We start from the raw sequence: 12,695 nt of genomic DNA on the forward strand, positions 1-12,695 counted from the left end.
AAACATGAAGAAGAGAGAATGTAATTTAAAAAAAATAAAAAATAAAAAATAAAAAGAAGAAGCAGAACAGCCTTTAAATAAGCTACAATAAAGTAGAACGTGCAACTCCGGTGTTACTTCAGCTTTCTGGAACAGTGATGAACACAAACAAAATCTGAAATTCTCGACAGATTTCCCATGAGTGCATTATGCCCAATTTTTCAAGTAGTGTTGAGTTAAGTATTTCACTTATAACATGGAACTGAACTATGAAGATTTTTAATATTTTTTCACCTAAATTCAACTTTATATTTATGCAGTTTCATCTTCATTTGTAATGATATCATCAAAGCCCATTTCCCAACAGTGCATTGTGGGACAAATTGATCCATTAAAAATGGTCGTTAATCAACTCAGAAAATATTTAGTTAAACAGACCAAACAAACTGTTCTTTCTTCTTTAGTTAGTTAAACAGACCAAAGTAAGCTTTTTTGCCATTATTTTTTATTATTTTTTTATTTTTTTGCAAGGAGTGAAAGTATTTGGACGAGATGGCGGCGCGCTAACGCCATACGGATTGGTTAGCAAATCTGAATTTATAAATGGAATGGGTTGAATGCACAGACGCACATGCTAACCATTGCTAAGTAACTCACTAATAAAATGGCAGAATTTCACTCACTTGGAGTGAGCAGAACTTCTTGGATGGTCTGTACCATGTAGCTATATGTATTTTTGTGGGTTTGATTTTATTAGTTCCACTGAGACTTAATGTCTCATTTACAAGAGAGACCTAGGCAAACATATTAGGATTACAACAATAAAGAAACATTTGTTTCCGTGTTCTGCTACTGGAAACTGAATTTCCCGGAGGAATCTACCCGAGCGATTAATAAGGTTCTATCTATCTATTAAAATAACTAAAAATAATACCTGGGTGTTATTTTCAATTCTTTAATATTAGTGCTTATATGGGTGTCAAGTTTTAGATCCAACAGAAAATTCTTACTAATCTGCACCGAACCACCTCTTGACATGGGCTCATCAATCAATTTGGAACTTTTAACCAAGACTGGATATTTAGAAAATACTTCCAGTCAACAGTTACTCAGTGTCAAAATGTTTTCTGGGCACTTGTGCGCTATATTTTATCTGTGATGTGAGCTGGTCTTCATTTTGCCGAAGCAGCACCTTTAACTTGATTTGGATCTTGGGAAAGCAGACAAAGGCACATCTCATTCTGCTGGTTATCTGTGCTGGTTTGGCCGAAAAACGTGCTATGAGCACGGAGAGAATTACCTGGTTGGGAGGAATAGATTTCAACCCACAACTCAAGGAATAATTAAATAAGAATCAGCTCCTGACCTCAAGCAATGCTTTGTGGGTTGGACATTGCGGCTTCTTTAACACAAGAGTGTTGTAGGAACTACCACTGTTTAGCGTCAGCATGAAATTTGGGACACAAAGGCAGATGTTTGCCTTCTGTGTGAATAAAAATTGCTAATGCACAAATACAAGTGGTCAGAACAGAAAATTCACAGAAAACTTCAGCAGCGCTAGAAGAGGTCCAGAGATGAAAAAATCTCAAAGGGGACACTCACCAAATTTAAATTAGGTATAATTTTTACTTTTGTAGGAGGAGTCACTAAATCTTTCTCAATTAAGGATCTGACTGAATATGCGGTCAATTCTTTTAGTAGGTCTACTTGACCACTTATAAAACTACTTGACACATAACAGAACCAAACAGTGTACTGAGGTTCAGTACTTGGATCTTTACAGGCAATGTGAAAGGAAGTAATGATCCCAAACGTTCCTGCAGACACCTGTGAGTTGGTAATAAATCTGTTTCTTCCATCTTGAATCCAGTTCTGTCTGCTTCACTGTCCAAAGAGCAGACAGGTTCAGTTATATTCTACATTAATGGCTCCTCAAATTCACTTTCCATTCCCAAAGCACTTTAAGAAAGCCTTAACATCCACAACAAGCACAGACAAACAGGCAGTTTCTGCTCTTAGATTAACTTGACATTACAGTAAAACAGAACAGGATCTAAATGTTTAACTTTACTAGAATTTGGACCAAGATTGTAATTTATACTAGTCATTTGGCCTGTACCCCATAATGAAAGTCTTAGAGGAATCACACAGTGGTAAAAGTGCATGGACAGCACATACTTGGAGGCTAGAAGCTCACTTCATCTTCTGAGTGAGTGAAGGATTGCTGCTGGGTCATGGGGACTGAGGCCCCAAAGTAAACACAGGTGTTGAGGAGGCAAGCGACTGGGGTTACCCCATCCAGTAGCTAAAGCAACACACACAGTCACGGAGACTTCAGTAAGTAAGACTTCAGTAAAGCATATGGACCGGACCGCTGAGATTTTGAGTTTCCTGTCAATTAACAAATTTCTTATCAAGCCTCATTTAGGAATAACAAGAATTTCACTATTAAATGATGCTGATTAGTGGCTAATGACTAGGCATTACTCTCACAGTGATCCACCCATGTGCCCCCAGTGTCTTGTTTTTGGATTGTGGTCATTCAGGTGGTCCATGGAATTCAAAGAAAAGAAATGAGGGAGGAGGTGAGCAGTTATTATCTGGCTTTGTGAAAAAAATAAATCTGTCTAAGAGCATTTGTACGGCAGATATGAAATTACTTTTGCAAAGAATATGTGTTGGTGTGCCAGTTCAAAGGGGGAAAGGCTAGAAAACATCATAAATCTAATTTTGGACGCTATGCAAGTGTCAGCGTATCTACGTCTTTAACACTTGGACAGTTTTTCCTGAGTTGGGATTTCAAAATCTTTTAAGACCTTGCTCGCCAAAACGAAAACACTACTTTGCTTGTACAAATTTTCCTAACAAGAACTCTTATTATTAAAAAGACACAGATTAAACGGGGCTGGCTTAAAACACTGCAGGGGGCTGGGTTAGTGGTGGTGCGGTTTAAGGTACCAGTGAGACAACGAAATATGATCCAGGAAGTCCAGTTGAAGTAGTGGCCTTAGCGGCGTTAAAAGGCTTATCGGATGCCAAACACTGCACAGCAGTGTGTAATGCCCACAGTCGGGACTTTACAACTTTGACCATTTTACAGTTGTAACTTTATCTCTTGTTAGGAAAACAGCTCAAGCCATCTACCAATTCTATGCACTTAATGTATATATCTTTCTACGTAGCACTCATAAGTCTTATTCTCATGTATATATCTCATGTATATCTCATGCACATATCTTTCTTTCTACATAGCACTTTAATTCTTATTGTTTGCACTGAAGCACCGCAGCAATTTCCTAATGTTGTAAACCTCAACATCTGGCAATAAACCCCATTCTGATTCTGATTCTGATTAATATTATTATATATACCTGAATGAATTTAACTGTGCACAAGTCTTTTAGATGGCATTGCAGTTTTGTTTTATTCTTTATTTTTGTAACCTGGCACGGCTGGTGTAGCTGGCTTGATGACACAAGCGTGCAGTCACGTTGATCTTTACCACCATTCCAATGACATGTCTGTGCAAGAGCTCACTGCTAGCGTTCTTTCTTCGTATTTTTTTTAATGAGCCTTTTGCATCAAAGATTGATAAACATTTTTTGAAGTTCATTTAGTTGTGGTTCTGACACTGAAATGCTAGTTTGCAAGTCCATTTAAATAAGTGAGAAAGTAGCTAAAACAGTATGCAGTAGAAAATGCATATGTGGGCAAAAATGTTTTTGTTTTTTTTAAATAGCTAGCAATCCTAAAGCATAAAACAGAAAGAAAAACACATCCAGAGCAAATATCGTGCAACACTACCTACTGACAGCATCTCATAACAACCACACCCTCCAGATGTTGCATTGCAGTGTTCAGTAAAAGCAACGACAACACCTGCCATGAAGTTAACAGGGTTTCCTGTTAACTTGACTGCAACTCAATAAATTATGAAATACATGAAAATATGACACAATCAGAAACTCAACAAAAACTCCTGGTCGCTGTGTTACAAACTGGAGTTTATGTAATGTTTAGTTCACCTCTGCTGGGGGTGAACAGCTGTTACTGCATAACCAAAATCTTCCAAGTGTGTTTATATATGTGTAAACACACCACTGCACTGCATACCAAAACCCAGAGGGCTTCTTCCTGAGCTGCAAGGTTCTTAAACTGTTGTTTTTACACTATTTATTCTCATTACTATACACTGACTAATCTTATTGGATGCACTGGAGAATTCATGTTTTCATATTTCTAATATCTTTTTGGAAAGAGCATTTGATTATGTATACTGTTTGATTGTACAAAAACATATCTGACAGTCCATGTTGTTTGTTAAAACAACAGAAAACAGTCGGATCTTATTCTGTCATCCCGTAATTCTGTATTTTCTGGAGCTTTGTCAGCTGCCTTACAATTATAGATTCTTTTTTATTTAAAAAAAAAAAAATTATAGATTCTTATATATAATTTCTCATACAGCTTGGCCTTAGCAAACAAACAGCACCTGGAACCCAAAAACTGGAAAATACACACATACGTAAATCAGCAATGTTCTTATAGTGTGAGTGTGAATGTGAGACAAAGAGAGAGAGAGTGTGAGTCTATGTATGTGTCTTTGTCACAAATGTACTTGATAAGGGTGGGAGCCTGCCCCCAAACCCAAGGCCAGAGGCAGACAGAGATGGAAACAGGACAACCACGCCAACCACAGCCCCCAGGAGTACCAAAGACCTGAGACCACACATCCGTGCGTTCATCCAAGCAAGAGAAGGAGATAGGCCCCAGATGGGGAGCCCAAGGCCAAAGGGTGAGAATCCTAGAGAACCAGAGGCAACGGGCACCCTGGTACGATTCAAGGGCCCCAGGTGCCCAAGAACCACACAGCACCCGGCAGAGAACCCCCCCCTTAATGGGCCAGTTACGTACCCCGGAACCAACAAGCATCTGTATCCGGGGGAGGGGCAGAAAAGTCCAGCACGGGGGCCCACAGGGGCCAAGGCTCAGGAAGCCCCAAACACAAGCCCAGCCATGGACACACGCTCATTCAGTCCACTCACTCACTCTCACTCACCCACTAGAGATACACAGTGAGATTTTTTTTTTAACCACTAAAATATGCTGTAGTTTGGACCACCAAATAATTTAAATAAAAAGGTTCATACCCCGTGAAAAACAAGCAGATACACAAAATTACTGTCAGATTCATGATGTTGTGCACTGGCCTATTTTGTTCTTTCCACTATACGCAAGCTAGCAAATCAAAACCAACAGGCATCTGCAGTAGCATGAACATGCTACCCATATACTGCCCTGCACCCATTTCTTTATTTAGGAAAACATGTTTACCTCTAGGTCAAGTGGAGAAAATGGTAACAGCATTGTAAGAGAGAAGTACGTCTAATGCAAGAAAACAGCAGAAAGTCCGACAGAAGAAACTTAAATAATTGTGTCCAAAGAGGAAACCAGAAAAAGGCACAACTTTCCAGAGTGTTTCCACCAGACAGGAATGTAAAAAAAAATTAATTAATAAATAATAAATAAAAGCAAGGCTCCAACAGAAATAGCTGACTTTATGAACATCGTTTCCCCCTGGGACACTCGCTGTGGCTCAAGTGGACATCGGAGCTGACAGGATGAGAAAAACAAAACAAAACAACTTTTCTGGCAAAATAATATACTGTAAGCGATGACATCCACAAATAATTTGTCATTTTTAACAGAAGATAAGATAGTTTAAGAAAAGACCAAGAATACTGTAACATGCTTAAATTAATTGGTTAAAGCCCATATATTTCCCTTCAGTATATTTTCTTTACGTCCTATTTTTTAAAATAATGAATCTATTCTTAAAAAAAACCTTTGAATCCTAATTTTTATTGATTTTATAACATTTGTTTTATTCTAGGCTTGTGAAATTTTATCACACTCAATAAATTTGATCTACAGCTAACTGTCTTTCATGTGTGAAAAGTTGCTACAGGAAATAGTTCCCACCATTGACTGTCATTAAAAAGTTCTTTCTGGAAAAGTGGAGTAGCATTCCACCTTAATTTGGAATCACTGGTTTGCAAATAAATATGCAGCCACTGGATGAGAATTTGATCCAATGACAGGTAACAGATGTGGTGCTATAGAATAATTCCTTATTTTATTCTTAGGAAAGATTAGCAGATTGAAGATTTCATTAGCCTGCAGCTTTCAACAGTGTAACAGATGGGAACTTTCAATAGTACAGTGATTTCTTTAGAAACAACACATACTGTACCAGAATATTTTTCCTCGGCATGATTGGGAAAATGAATCTTATGGAAAATATTATTTTGGGCTGGTGGACGTCAAGGGAAATTCCACACAGCATGACAATTTACTTTATTTTGGGGGGGTTTATAAAATCCTCTGTCACCTCTGATTACAATGAGCTGAATGTATCAGTTACACATGTGGCATACATGATATTATACCTGACTTTTCTTTGTATACTGTGGCCACCTTGGCTTTCGGAGTTGTGGGGGTTACATATTGTGTACCGCCTGCCTAAAAAGTACTTGTTTCTAAATGTGGATCAAAGGAGTCATTGTCATTTCTTTTCAACGGAGCTCATATTAAGATGTATTCCATTTGGGAAACATACAAAGCAAATCCTCTGTAATCAGTGAAGGATAATGTCCTCCAAACAACAAGAGAAAAAGAGTAAGACTACAATGATTCAAATCCATGTTTTGAATTTGAATCCGATGTGTAGATTTAAAGAGAGCAACAGGAAACGTGAAAGTTTTGGAAAATCTACCCAATTGTTAGTCCTAAAATGAGAGGGCGAGCTCTCATCCTTGAATGACTTTCTGCAGTGCACATGTCAGCAATGTGGTTTCTTCCTCATCAGCTTATTAGCTTACACTGTAATCCAAAGCAACACATATGAAATCATTTAAAACTATTTTTCAACCAATTTCAGCTGCTGATTAGTGAAGAATTTCCTTAGCACCAACTTTTTTACAGCAGATTTATGGTCCTGTGTTGGTGTCCATTTGCACTTCTACTGAAACTACCCAAAGAGAAGGATAATAGGAATCACACCAACAAGCAAGTAGACTATTTCTAAGAAACTCTTCGTCTTCTCTGTAACACAACCAACACAAACATAATTAAGAGTAGAACTTCAGCTGCTTGATGCTTTGGCAGTGCCTCCAAGTGGCAGTGGAGAGCTTCAATATGTAGACATGCTAGCACTGACTCAAGCAAAGCAGTGCCACAATGGAGCCTGCAGAGCTCTATTTTTAATTTCTTCTTATTTAGCAGTGTAACTACTCAGGAGCTGGTATTTAAGTTTGCTTATCTTCTAAACTGAATTAAAACAATTAGACACTCCATTAGTCTTTGCTTAAACTGCTAATCCTATGACCCAGACACAAACAAGCTGCGGATGGATGGATGGATGGATGGATGGAAACTAAAGCAATTCCATCAGATCTTGCCTGATGAATCCATAACAATACTCCACCAACTATAGCATACATAAATACTAAGACCTTATGATGTAGAAAACTACTTGTATACATCATTAGGGCCGCTAAGCTATATTATGAGTCACATATTATGAATCACCGGAGACTGAATCACTGTTTTCTATAGCTTTAAAGCAATTTGTTTGCACAGAATAATAAAAGTATTGTTTTAAATATAACTATATATTTATTTAAGGTAGCTAAACTTTTCCTATGCTTCACTCTATTTTTTAAACTACAACAGCAATGTGTTAGGATATTAAAGTTACAGAATTTAAAATTTGCCGTCATCTCTTTTGCAAATGTTGACATGGACACTAATGGAAATATATGTAAAACACTAAATACTCTCAGAGTATTATTGTTAAAATTTGGCTTGTTTGGAAAACTCCAGGAAAGCAAGCGAGTGACAACACTTTGATGCACTGTGTTACAAGTAGCAGTAAGCAGGTACATCTGTTTTATTAATCATTACTATGATACACGAAAAGAAAATGTGGAAACATTTCGGTCAAATGACAGCTTGTTATTTATTATCTTTTGCACCAGCTGGTTAAAAAGTGGCATATATTTTCATTTGTGAGGTGCATGAAGGGATGTGGTGGCAAGCTTAAGCCTTGCAGGATGTCTGTCTCTGGACAGCTCTTGCAGTGGAGAGCTCCAAATTTACACACCCGTCCAAAATCACAAAGTGCAAGCAAGGCAATTGGCTTGACAGCACATGTAATAGAGACTGCAAAACCTCGTCGCCCAAGGGCCCTCACCAGAGTAGCAGTGGAGGAGAGTGGCGGGGGGGTTGGCTCTCTTAAAAAAAAAAGAGAGAGAGAGTTTGGGATCAGCTTTGTGAGGCTTCTCATGTCAGTCACATACACAAACTTATTTTTGCTAAGTATCTGGAGGTTGGATCCGCAGTGAAATGTGCAGTGTGCGTGTTCGTGGCACTGGTTTTACTTGGCACCACAAATGATAGCTCACTTTTAATATAGAGTAGAGAGTTAGAGAGCGCAGAATTCTTGAGGCAGACTGTAAAAACGTAGCAGCACAATGGACAATGAGCGTGGCTGTGGTTTGGACTGTAGGAAGATCGCGGGGAGCCTGATGGAAACCTCGCAGGACTGCCGTGAGCACGCGAGGTCAGGACATATGCTGACATGGACTTCTGAGCCTGAGTCAGAGCCAGAGCGGAGGGAAACCGAGGCCTCACGTCTGTTCAGCAGCGCTCTGCTGCTCCTCTTGTTTGTCTCTGAATTTATGTCAAATGTTAGTCCTGCCTGATGCAAAATGCAACACTAAGACCCCAGACATGGATGTATTCTGCACACATTAAACACAAAGCAGTTTCCAAAGTGCAGCAGGTTGATGATATTAGTATGAATATTTGATAAAGAACACAACACTACATATTCATTAACTGAACTATTTGGATAGGATCTTAAAAGGCCAGCTTCACTATAATAGTTCCTTTTGGCGTGAACTGGATTAAGAATACAAATTCAGCACAAATGTCTCTCTCCAGAAAGCACCCAAAAAAAAGTATCTACAAATCTTGTTAGCAGCTTCATGTTGGAGCTTCTTTACTTGCCTTCACATGGTGAGAGGTACAGTAAGGGGTAGGGCTGGGCTATTCATCTGATTTTAATTTAATTAACCATAACCTCCAATATAAAGAAAACAAGACATTTGGGATAAAAATATTGCTTTTTGCATTCGTTTCCACTGCAAAGCTCTCTTTTTATTTCATGTCATAAAATCAAGCACACCCATTTCCTTTACAGAGGAGTGCATTTGCCTCTCCCTAAAAGCCCAACTCGGTCACCAGCACAGAGTTCAAGGAAGCCTACTTTAAAAAGATTTCTACATTTACAAAGAGAAGTTTCTTTTGGAACTTCAATAAGTTGTTGTTCACTATCTTTTTTTCAAAATCTATGAAGCCAGAGATATAAATGAAATAATTTGACACCCATGCATCATGGTTAGATCATGTTTACTTCTGCACAGGGACATGTTTGCCATTTAGATCCCTTATATTCAAGATTCAAGTCAGTTATCTCCAAAACTAAGCAACTGACAACCAAATAATCTATATAAATGGAGAAATAACACTACATACCAGAGACAAAATACGTACATTTGATCTTGTGGGAAACTTTCCCTTTAACAAATCTATTTTAACATCAAAAAATGGAACCACCAATCGAAGCCAGGAGACTAAAACTATTTGCAAATTCTGATAACGCCTTTGGTTTCCCCCAAGCCAAACATCCATACGACTCACTAAGCATCCCATTCATCCAAGTTTCCTTTTCCAAATCACATATTGAATTTCATTTATGTCTGATGAGAGCAGCAGCTCTTTTGTTCAGTCTTTTTTGTGATGTGTTGGCAAAGCCCCCCTCTTTCACAGCCAAGCAGTCAGGAGGAGCCTGTTGTTCTAAAAAATGAGACAGGGCAACAACAGGGCAACATCTGATTAGCATTCACTGCACTATCTCCACTCCCCTGGTATTTTATTACCACAGGTGCAGGGGCATTCATTGATCAGATGCACGCTATAGTTGAGGTTAGGCCTTAATTGAAAACAGCTCTATTTATACACCTGCAGGCACTAAAGGTCTCCAAGAGAGCCCAGGGAGGCTGAAGAGAAGAGAAAGGAAGGGGGGAGAAAACAGAGTAGTGACAGAACTGTGAAAAAAGACATGCCTTGGGAGACATAGGTTAAAGCCTGCAGAGAAGGCAAAAGGCATTCCCAAAACAGCATGGCTACCAAGTGCCATGAGAGAAGCATGCAGGTGCAGAAATCTTTAGGAAAGAACACATGTTTGAAGCAAACAGAAGTGATTTGTTGAAAATATGGAAAAACAATTTCTTTTTCAGCCAACAACTACATTTATTCTGTTTACCGTGCTGCTGCCAGTCTTTGTTGCCAAAGTCGTTTTTCAGAGCCTTGTACTGATTGTGTTCAGCCACATTGCAGGTGGTACTTTGCATCCTGGGGCCCATGTTTTCACAATCTGACCACAACAGGAGGTCAAGGGGTCTGTGTGGTGGAAATCCAATCAGAAAAACCACAGAGGAAAGAGAAATCTGCATTTAGACAGAGAGGGGGACGCAGCTCAGACGTGCAACTTTGATGGGGAAAGTCTGTAAATGATGTACAGCTCTTTTTCTGTCATGTCAAGGTCTTTTAGAGGATGTCAAATTTCCAAGTGTGGGAAAGCTATGAAAGCTGTTAATCAGTTCAAAAGACATACGTGAGGGAGGTGAAAAGGTGCTCAGTCAGCTATAGGTTGTTGGCACCGGAGTGGGTCAGACACTGACTAATAAAAGTGTGAGAAAACTTCAAAGACAGCTGATACAGCAGATGATTATTTAAGGATTAAATTGAATGCAATAAAATTAACATTAACGTTGCTATAAGCTATCACTGACAGAGAACAGAATCAGATCCCACATGGAGAGTTTTCTTTTTGAAATAATGTAACACGTCTGTTAAATAACTTTGACGGGATTTTAAAAAAAATCATTTGCTAGAGTTAAGTCAGCTCAGAAAAATATGGCATAAAATGTATGAGTGAGGCGTATTTCAGCTATGGCCCATTATTTACAGAGGCAGTTGTGTGTATGTGTGTGTAAAAGTTTGTATTCCATGACCAGTTGGACCAAGTGATTGCTGGAGATTGCAGACAGTCGCTAGTGTGTAACTGATTGCTCAACTTGGTATAAAATGTGCCAAAAACATCATTGCGATTACTCTGGTTGCTAGCATGTTGCTGCAATCACAAGTCTGCCAACACTCGCAAACACCTCGCCAAAAAGTAGTGAAACTTGAAATAGTGTGTTGCAAACCAGAAATTTGAATGCTCACATTTAAAGTAAAAGTTGCACCTACTGAAATATGCTGAATGCAGCAACAACACATTTGGTGTAAGACAACTTTGAAAGTAAATGTTTGCATACTGCATCACACTTCTCCATGTTTCATTAGAGGTAAGCAAAGAGAGTAAAGAGAGTAAACAATGAGTGTTTGCAGATCAGTCTTCTGTGCAACTGCAGAAATCTGCGAACAACCGAAGCAATCACAAGGAGTGCTTTTTGTGTAGCACCCTCATTGCGACCAAGTTCACCTGGAAACAGACAGAATTCTCCAGCAGCCAATCAACTACTGGTTTGGGAATACACATTTTGTCCTAGCAACCAGTGGTTACCAGACGGTTGCTGACCAGTCTCAAGGCCTTTGTAACTGGGACCTAAATGAACAAAGTACTCTCTAAACCTTTGAAAAAAAAGTGAAGCCAATACAGAAGTGTGGATGTTGGGCAGTACATTCTAATGCACAACATCAGGAAACTTCTGTGGTGGTAAAAGAAGTCTAACCATAAGTACCCAGTAACCATTTTCCAGCTGAATTTATGAGTTTATGTCAACTCTGACGTGACACCTGGTTTAAAATAAACAAGATGGCAATAGCCAAAACGCAGAAGGCTTGCTGACTCAAGCCTTCAAGCAAACTAATGGGTGACAGTACGGTCAACTTTACAATATAAGCTCCTCCTTGCCTCCTTTTGCTCTCAAAGCTCTTACAAAAAAAAAGAAAGAAGAGACAGTTGTTTGAAACACAGTCAACATATGAATCAACAGCTGAGAAGCCGATTATGCTGAATGAATCCTTTAAGAACACTTCATGGACAGGGAGATGGGTTTTTTTCCACGGTGACTACGGGACATAATCCATTCTAAGTGTTGTAAATCCAAGCTGACAACAGCTGCTGTCCTCTAAGAAGAAGCAAGCTAGAAATCTCTCAGAGCCGCTTAAAAACAAAAGCTTTTACAAAGATCAATCGTCCTTAGAGTATTCATTTAAAATCGGTCCGATTGGATAATGTGAAGAATCCAATTCTGTAGTCCAAACACTGTTAAGAGCTTACAAATATGATCACAGCCTTTGGAAACGGTTTCATGGATGTAGATCTTGGAAAGGGAACAGACTACTGTGTGTATAACATCCCAATGTTCCAGTACAACATTTCCGTGGATCCTGTTGGGACAAGATGAAAGGCTTTGTGCCCTAATATCACTGTAACTGCAGGTGTGGAGGCTCCCATTTCACGAGTGTCACTGATGTTTAGGGGGCCATGGGGAGGGGGAACGACGAGACATCTGCACGTTTGGATAACCATCTGAGGGTTCAATCAAATTCAACACCTAGCAGGTAAATGTTCGGATACT

At 39.0% G+C, this 12,695-nt stretch overlaps 1 protein-coding gene across 1 annotated transcript in view; it reads right to left on the minus strand.

The window, feature by feature from the left end:
* cfap299 (cilia and flagella associated protein 299) overlaps window positions 1-12,695 on the minus strand; it is an 80,047-nt gene that overhangs the window by 60,395 nt on the left and 6,957 nt on the right. The gene's annotated exons all lie outside the window — the stretch shown is intronic.

The sequence above is a fragment of the Pundamilia nyererei genome, unplaced genomic scaffold (assembly GCF_000239375.1).
Source record: "Pundamilia nyererei isolate P.nyererei 1_Seehausen unplaced genomic scaffold, PunNye1.0 scaffold00038, whole genome shotgun sequence".
NCBI lineage: Eukaryota > Metazoa > Chordata > Actinopteri > Cichliformes > Cichlidae > Pundamilia > Pundamilia nyererei.